The following is an 8,396-nucleotide window of genomic DNA, read 5'->3' as shown; positions in this document are numbered from 1 at the left end:
TGATTACATTTTACCCCCGACATCCAGCAACAAATATCCAATAAAGGAAAGCTTTCACTTTCATATATTGCTGATCAAAATATCACATAACTGACTCTCATATGTACTATTTGCTTCTCTGTGAAACTTCACAAGGCAGGCCTCCTTCATCTGGACCTCCCTTAGTACTTCTATCTCCCTAGTTGTCATAGCAAATGATTAATCTCTGAGCAACCAATGGTATTTCTTAGCCCAGAGCTCCAAAACTAACCGAAATTCTTCCTCCAAAAGAACACTACAGCACTATCTCTTTTACAGGTAACTATTTCTGCCCTAGTTTGCTTCCTTTACCAAAAACAGCCTACCAGTGTGTTTGCGAATGTGTGAGTGCATGCATACCTGTGTGTGAGTGTATGTCTTATCACTGAGGGAAGCCAGACCAAGCACTCTAGAAAGGAACGTGGAGGCTGGAACTGAATGAGAGAACATGAAGGCATGCCACCTATTGGCTTGCTTTCCATGATTTGATCCTCTTATTTTCTTATATAACTCAAGACTTCCTGCCCAGGTATAGCATAGTCCACAGTAGTCTGCCTCTCCACCAATAATTAATTCAGATAATGTCTCACAGACATGGCCACAGGCTAATGTTATGGAACCAATTCCTCAATTTAGGTTTCCAATTCCAAGGTGACTCTTGCTTGTGACAGGCTGACAAAAACTAGATAGCATACAATATCAAAACCAATTAAAGATTCCATGAAAAAAAAAACAAACTAATGTCCATGATTAAATATTTCCAAAATACTTGTAAACCAAATTCAAGGACACATGCAAAAGTTCACTCACCATAAGAGGACTTCATTGCAGAAGTTAAGGTGTGGTTCAATATACATAAATCAATATATATTCTAAATAATATAAATGAATTCAAGGGAGGAAATCATAGGATATTCTTAGTAGGTATTGTAAGGTTTTGGTCCTTATTTACATCCTTTGATTACGTCATCAGCCTTCGCCGACTTCCCAGCCTAAAAAGCGGTTGGGCCCTCTGTGGGCTCTCTCTGTCCCCTCTCCTTTGCGCTCCTTCCCCCCGTCGGTCCCCCTCTCTCCCTCTCCCCCCCTTCTCTCTCTCTCTCTCTCTCTCTCTCTCTCTCTCTCTCTCTCTCTCTCTCTGTCTTTCTCTGTCTCTCCCCCACCCCAATAAAGCTCTAAAAAGGTAACCATGGCTATGGTTCTTTCAATCAGCACACTCCTCCGCGGGCATGGCCGCCGCGGGCGGTGACCAACCACGAGGGGCAGCTCGGCGGCATAACCAACATTGGTGCTGTTCAGACTCGGATACACCACCAAACACCAAGGACCTGCTGACTGCTGCTGCTTGCCGCCTCATCCCCCCTCCAGCGAGACCGTGAGACTGCGAGCGCGCGCGCGTCCCTCATGGATCTCTCTCCACTCTTTGGGGACGCCCAAGATTGTAGTCTGATCCCGGTTTGTTATTTTAATTTTTTATTTTTTCTCTCGGCTACAGCCATGCGACAAAAGGGCGGATATATTGGTGGATAGGGGCGGGCACCTGTAAACCTGGCCTCATAACAGCGTAAATCTGGCCGCATAACAGAGTCGCGGGAACTTCTGCCAGAGAACGGGCAAATAAGAGTCACTTTATCTCCAAGCTTTCTGCTAAAGTTCTGAAACCCTGCTCCTTCCCCACTTCTGCGTCTCCATGTGCAACCTTTTCTGTCTGACTTCCGCCGGCGGTGGGCGGGCTCAAATGGGCGGGCTTGGGCGGCTTCTAGGACTCTCCCTAACTCACCTTAACTCCACCCACTCATTCTCAAACTGCCTTGAGAAGCACAGACGGGTCTAAAAGCAGCTAAGATCCATACAAATAAGTTTACAGTAGTCAGGATGGCTCTTAAGCCAAAAAATCTGCTTATAGCCTCAGACAAGTCTTCCAAAAAGGATCGGTTTATAGTCTGCCTACTGGCAGATCTTCCAAAAGCTGTCCTTAAGCCATCAATCAGCAGGAAAAAAAAAAAAAATTCAGGACATAGAGTAAAATCCGTCTCTTGTTCCCCAGACCTCCCCGACTAAAACTTAAGCATCTGGAGAGCAAGGCTCCTGACCCCACAGGCAAAAGAGTCATCTGTGGCATTTAAGGTGTGCCAGGGAAGAGATAAAAGCCCGAAAACAAAATTGCCAAGTGCTGGCACTCGCTGACTCCCTAAAGCTGTTGGGTCCCTGTTTTAAGTGAGGAAAAGGCCACAGGCTAGCGAATGCCCTGCCAGGCCATCCACAGCCTTGTTAAAAGTGCCACCTAGAAAGACAGAGTCAGCTGACTGCCCCCAGGCACCAAGATGCATGGGTACATCAAGCTAAGACCTTCAGCAGACCTAGGCTTGGCTACAGACATGGCAGGGAACCCAGAATGCAGCAGGGAAGCGATCTGCTTCTTTCCTTCTGGACACCAGAGCCACTGACTCAGTCCTGGGAGTTTTGGGATGCCACCTCTCCTTTATTGTCGGGTACAGAGGACAGCCTTACCACCTCACCTGATTTAATTGCACTTTCAGAGTTACTTAATAAAAAAGATTTCCACCTAAAATAAGAGCTCATTGCTTCATTCCAGATCCACTGCCTGTGTTTCTCATGTGCATACAGACAGGGCCCTGATCTTTGCCTTGTCCCTAATTCCAAAAAAAAAAAAAAAAAAAAAAAATTTCTCATGTACCACAAGCTTTTCTCTTCCCAGTTTCCTGTTCTAACTCACTGTTCAGCTAATGGTACAGGACCACCACAAAACCGGAGTCCAAAGATCATCAAATAAGAAACTGTAACAGCTAAAAGGTATTTACACCCCCAGACCCAAAAGCGTCTGGCGCTACAAAAAAACTTTAATGTAAACATCTATTACTATGAGATGTGCTTTTAACAATTGATCACCTGTCTCCTAGATGCTGAACCAGTAAAGGAAACAGGTACTTTAAAATAATCTGTCTCTGATAAAGCTTAACATGTTTCAAAATCCATAGGGACAGGCTGGATCTACCTCAGATAAATGTCAACATAAAATAATAATGATTCTTTTATCTCTCTAAGTTTTTTCTGTGTCATCAGCATCTTGTCAAACAGAAAGTTCCCAGCCACAGCCAAGAGGGATACATGTCTCCAGAGCAAACAGATGACAGACAGCATCCCACAATGCCTGTCTACCTCGGAAGACTCCCCTTCTCCATTCCCCCAAGAGCCAACCAACGTCCAAAAGTCAGCTGGAAGCAGTTTTTGAGAGGAACGACACCCCTAGTCCCATCTACCTGCTTTTTTTTATAATAAGGGAAAGTCTGGGATGTAAGGTTTTGGTCCTTATTTACGTCCTTTAATTACGTCATCAGCCTTCGCCGGCTTCCCAGCCTAAAAAGCGGTTGGGCCCTCTGTGGGCTCTCTCTGTCCCCTCTCCTTTGCGCTCCTTCCCCCCGTCAGTCCCCCTCTCTCCCTCTCCCCCCTTCTCTCTCTCTCTCTCTCTCTCTCTCTCTCTCTCTCTCTCTCTCTCTCTCTCTGTCTTTCTCTGTCTCTCCCCCACCCCAATAAAGCTCTAAAAAGGTAACCATGGCTATGGTTCTTTCAATCAGCACGCTCCTCCACGCGCACGCTCCTCCGCGGGCATGGCCACTGCGGGCGGTGACCAGCCACGAGGGGCAGCTCGGCGGCATAACCAACAGGTATAAAAATAGATTTTGATAAAACACAACACCATTCATGGTAAAATTTTTTAGATGAGAAGAAACCTGTCTCAACATAATAAGGATATATAAAGAGACATTTGTGTAATAATGAGAAGAGTGTGTAATTTCCATATTTTTATTTAATTTAGTGTTACAGTCTTCACTAAAGAAATAAGACAAGATAAACAAATAAAAGAGATATGAGTAGTAATGAGAAGTCAAAACCTCCTTATTTGCAGGGGACATGATTTGACATGTAAGTGAGCCTAATGCTCTACCAGAAAACACTGAGAACTGAAAAGTATATACAATTAAATGGAAGGAGACAAAATTAAAGTCCTCTACAACTGGCAATCATTTTGAGAAATAAATCAGTGAAATAACCTCATCATCAAAACTTTGAGAAAAATAATACCTTGTGATTCATTTAACAGTGGAAATGAGAGGCATTTTCAATGAAAAGATCAAAACTTTAAAGAAACTGAGAAACTAAAGAAAAACCAAACATGGCTAAGGATATCGATAATTAGTCCTGAGAAAATGTCCATTATACAAAGGTCTACTGCAGATTCCTCGCAGTCTGTTAAACTTGCAGTGTCATTCTTCACTGAAATAGATAAGACCCTGCTGTGGAATAATCCTGTTTTACACTGTAAAGATTTGTCACTCAAATTGGTTTAATAAATGCGGATTGGCCAGCAGCCAGGCAGGAAGTAAAGGTGGGGTTGACCAAACTAAGGATGATGGGAAGGAAAAGGGAAAGGCCGGAGAGGCCAGCCAGTTGCCTAGCAAGCAGGATGTGTAAAAAATGGGGTAACAAGCCGTGAGCTATGTGGCAAAGCATAAATAGAAATATGGGTTAAGTGTAAGAGTTAGCTAGTAACAATCCTGAGCTAATGGCCGAGCATTTATAGGTAATATTAAGTCTCGGTGAGCTGATTTGGAAGCAGCTGCCAGGCAGTCAGGACAGGAAAACTTTTGATTACAAAAACCATCTTAAGTTCTTAGGAAACACAAATGATCCTGCATACCCAAAACAATCCTAGGAAAAAGAATACTCCTTGATGAATCCCCATGCTAGATGTTGTGTAGGGAAGAGCCATAGGAATGAAATAAGCATGATACAGACTTAAAAAATAGACAAATAGATAAAAGTATTCAAAATATTAGAATAAAAAGTCACGAAAATAAATCCAGGTGAGTCTACATTCCCTGTTTTAGACAAACAACCGAGAGAAATACACGTTAGAGGAAAGAGAGTAAGAGAGGTGGGAGATTTGTCTTTCCACCCTACCCTTCACCCTATTTTGCATGGTATTGAAAGGAACTGTCTGTCCCAGCTGGTGTCCGCTACACTTTGTTTATCAATTGGGTGGCAAGCGAAACTGCATGAAAACTCCTGGCAGTGATCAGAGATTTACATCAGCAGCTGGGATGCCCTCCCAACTCCTATTGAAAAATCAGAGCCTTGCAGCTTCAGCCTGTACTTAAAATGCTGAAATCCCCAATAATATCATTCCAGTATTTCTAGTAGCAATGGAAGCCAGGGAGTGATGGGGAGTAAAAGCCAACCAGCAGAAGGGCTGCTAGGTGCAGACCTTTGGAGGTTGTGCTGAGCCTCTGTAGTTTCCTATGGCTGTAGAACTAAGGCATCCTGATGTCTAAAGATATTTACTATTTCCCTTTCATTCTCCCATCTCCCCACCCCCTTTCTCTCCCTCTCTCCCCCAACTCCTCCCTTCCTCCCTCCTGTTCTCCCTCTCCCAACCCTCTCTGTCGCTTCCTCCTTCCTTGCCTCATTTATATTTTGGGGAAAGGTCTTGTCCCTTAGTCAGACTGCCCTGGAGCTTTCTGACCAGGTTCACTGGGAACTTAGGATTCTTCCCTTCAACTCCCTGTTGCTGGGATTTCAGCTGTGCCCCTCCATGCCTGACTTAGCTTTGTTTTGTTTATTTTGTTTTGTTTCTTTCAGTTTTTTGAGTGGGAACATCTCCCTTAAAGGCTGCCATGTGACCCTCTCTAATTCAAGGGGCAATTGAGAGCTTCTCACCTGGTCTCCCTTTTTTTCCTCTCAGGCTTGTCTCATGCGTCTAAGTGGAGAAAACTCCTTGCTTTAAGGGACCATGAGATTGGTTAGGCTAACCCATCTAATCATTTTGTTTGAAGGCCCTTGTTTGAAAACTTCATTCCACCTACAAAATTTCTTCATAGAGTACTAAGATTATCGTTTGACTAGACTAGATGAGTCTCCCAGTGATTGGGACTTCTGAAGAGCTGTCTTGGAATTCTGCTTGCTACAAGGGTTTTGTCTTTGTTCTGTCTGCAGTTGTGAGGCTGTTGTGGATTCTTCTGCATTTATACTGCTTGCAGTTCACTGAGATATTGGAGTGTGGGGTTGTGTCTTCTGTCTGTGGTGATATTTTATTTGTGCTCTAACAAATAAAGCTTGCCTGAGGGTAAGAGGAAAAAGCCAAGCCGGGCGGTGGTGGCGCACGCCTTTAATCCCAGCACTCGGGAGGCAGAGCCAGGAGGATCTCTGTGAGTTCAAGGCCAGCCTGGGCTACCAAGTGAGTTCCAGGAAAGGTGCAAAGCTACACAGAGAAACCCTGTCTCAAAAAACCAAAAAAAAAAAAAAAAAAAGAGGAAAAAGCCAGCCACTATATTAAACATAGAAGTCAAGCAGTGGTAGCACTCCCCTTTAATCTTAGCATTTGGGAGGCAGAGATTCATCTGGATCTCTGTGAGTTCAAGGCCACACTGGGAACAGAGGCAGGTGTGGTGGCCCACACCTTAATTACCAGCACTAGTTAACCATAGAGGTCTGGAGGTCTGTACAGACAGACAGGAAGTGATATAGCTCAACAGACAGAAGTGGTATAGCTATGTGGAGAGAGGAAGTAAGATGGCAGGGCACAGAAAGGTATATTAGGCAAGAGTAAACAGCCTCGCTCTGGAGGCAGGTAAGGTGAGGTTGGCTGAGGCTTGCTCTATTCCTCTGATTTTTCAGTTTTCTCCCCAATATCTGGCTCTGGTTTTTTTTATTAATAAAAACTTTTAAGATTCGTGTTACATCTGTCAGTTTGGACCTCAGTCTCTTCCTGCTTCTCCCTTGCTTTTTCTCTCTTGTGCTTATGAGAGTCAACCAGGCATGGAGGATGAATAATGAACAATGGACAAAAGCATTTCTCTTATATTTTATTACTCTTTATTTGTCCTGTGATTCTCTTGAGATAAGTTTTATTCACATGCCTTTCATGGCTTCATGTTTATGTTTTACATTAAACAAATCCTTAATTTTGTGGTTTCTTTATATTATTTTCTATTAGGAAAAAAATGGCATTTCAGAAGCCAAACCATTAAAACCTTTTTCTTTTTCTTTTTTTTATTGATTGTAAATTCTGTTTTTGAAAATTTGAGGGTAAATGGCACTTACCTGACTGGATGGAGGGAGGATAAGGTCCATCAAATTCCCTGTGATTTCTGTGCAGTTCAGAGGAGAGAGGGAAGGAGAACATGCAAAAGGAAGCTAATATTGTAGATAGTGGGTTGATGTTTCCAGGATGCAATGGGATCGTTCCCTTCAGCTTGTTCACAGCCTCCTTAGCCCTCTTCCACCCACGATCTATGTAGTTCTAGTTCCCAAAATTAGAGAGTGACTTTTTACCGATATTTTCTTATTAAGATAGTTATCAAAACAGGGTTGGGTTACGATTGAGACATGAAACAGTTAAGAGTGCCAGGAACAGTTTTTGCCCACCAGTTATATAGGAAGGTAGGAGGACCCTCTTCTAGGGAAAGTACTCTATGGCAGAACTGGTAGAATACAGGTAAGTGAAGAATTTTCACAAAGGAATTGACAAATGCCAGGTTACAGTCAATTGTTAAAATCTTTTGTCTGATCTGAAGATATGGAATACCACAGGCAGTAAGTTTAATCAACATGTAGTTTTCCCACGATTATATGAGAAACTATATAAATCTACCAATCTTAATAGATGACAAGCCACATAGAAAATTCAGCATTAGATGAATTCATTCATAATTTGGAAAAGAATAGGAATTTCATTTCTAATTGCCTCTAAAGATCTCTGTCTGAGTAGATTTGAATTTTCTTTTTTCACCTAATTAATTAAAATTTTCATTTATTTTTAATCCTGATCAGTTTTCCCTGCTTCCCCTCTACCCTCACCACCTCCACACACTTCTTCTTATATTCAGAAAGGGGCAGGCCTCCCATGGGCATCAACAAGCATGGCACTTCAAGTTGAGGCAGTACCAAGCTTCTCCCCCTGCATTAAGACTGGTCAAGGCAACCCAGCATGGGAAAGAGATTCCCCAAAAGCACCAGGGACAGGTCTTGATCCCACTGCTAGGAACCCCACAGAGAGACCAAGCTACACAACTGTCACACACATGCAGAGGACCTAGCAGGGTTCCACATTTGCTCCCTAGCTGTTGGTCTACTGCCCTTGAGCTCCCAAGAGCTCAGCTCAGTTGTCCCTGTGGGTTCTCCCATCATGACCTTGAACACCCTAGCTCATGAAATCTCTGCTCCCTCTTTCCAACAGGACTCCCTCCCAGAGATTGGACCAGGCTTGGCTGTGGATCTCTGCATCTGATTCCATCAGTTACTAGATGAAGGTTCTCTGAGAAAGTAGTCACCAATCTGACTACAGGAGCTGACCAGTTCAG

The sequence above is a fragment of the Peromyscus californicus genome, unplaced genomic scaffold (assembly GCF_007827085.1).
Source record: "Peromyscus californicus insignis strain IS unplaced genomic scaffold, ASM782708v3 Scaffold_9__1_contigs__length_137607984, whole genome shotgun sequence".
NCBI classification, from domain to species: Eukaryota; Metazoa; Chordata; class Mammalia; order Rodentia; family Cricetidae; genus Peromyscus; species Peromyscus californicus.
The sequence above is the reverse complement of the archived record's forward strand: the minus strand, read 5'-3'. Positions refer to the sequence as shown.